Below are 920 nucleotides of genomic sequence, written 5' to 3'. Positions count from 1 at the left end.
TCCCTGCGACCACATGTGGGAAAACAAGTTGTTGCGGGTTCCGTGCGTGCGTGTGTGCGCATCCCTGGCTTTATAAGCTTAGTGCCAACAAATAAAGAGGCAGACAGGCAGGAGAGAGGGCTGAAATGTCGCTTTTTTCATCAACGTGTGGCACAGCGTGGCTTTTTGGCGTGTGGGGCGGTGAGTGAAGGTGGGAGGGAGGGAGGGAGGGAGGAAGGTTGTCACCTCTTCCCTTGGGGAGTCCAAAAGGATAAGAGGGGCAGAGTGGCACCCCGTGGAATGGAGAGAGTGATTGTTTCTCCCCCCCTTTCCCCCCCCCCAAAATCCTCCCCCCCCCCGCCTGGAGGAGGAGGAGGAGGAGGAGGAAGCGGGGGGGTTGGTGGGGGCTCGGGAGCTCAGCATCTTCGCAGCGGGTTAAGTAGGATTAATAGCAAATCCCTATTATATTTGCCGAGCGACTTGAATTTATCAAAATTCACCCCCCCTCACACACACACACACACACCCCTCCCATTTTTGGCTGTTCTGGAGCTGGGAGAGGAGACAATTTTGCCCACCAGTGTGATATCCAGAGGTCCCAGTAGGCAGGAATACCAGCAGACTGCATTCCAGTGGCTCCCCCCTCTCCCAATACAATCGCAACCCCAAAGCTCCCGCTGTTCCCTTCCCTTTTGTGCTTTTTTAAAGGCAGCCGGGCAACTTAATGTATTCGCCAAGGGGAGGGGCGGGCTGAAAAGGGGTTTTAACCTCCCCGCCATAAACTTTAATGGGATTCCGGGCTGTTGCACGGCACGGACATCTCGCCTCTTGCCCGAGCATCCTTCCCCTTCCTTGGGCTCCACTTCTACTACTCTCTGCTTTGCCAGAGCTTCTGCCCAAGCCAATGAGTGATTTCTTTCTCTTGCCAATGTGCCATCACC

This window comes from Calidris pugnax, unplaced genomic scaffold, assembly GCF_001431845.1.
Source record: "Calidris pugnax isolate Ruff unplaced genomic scaffold, ASM143184v1 scaffold114, whole genome shotgun sequence".
NCBI lineage: Eukaryota > Metazoa > Chordata > Aves > Charadriiformes > Scolopacidae > Calidris > Calidris pugnax.
This window is presented reverse-complemented; position numbering follows the sequence as displayed.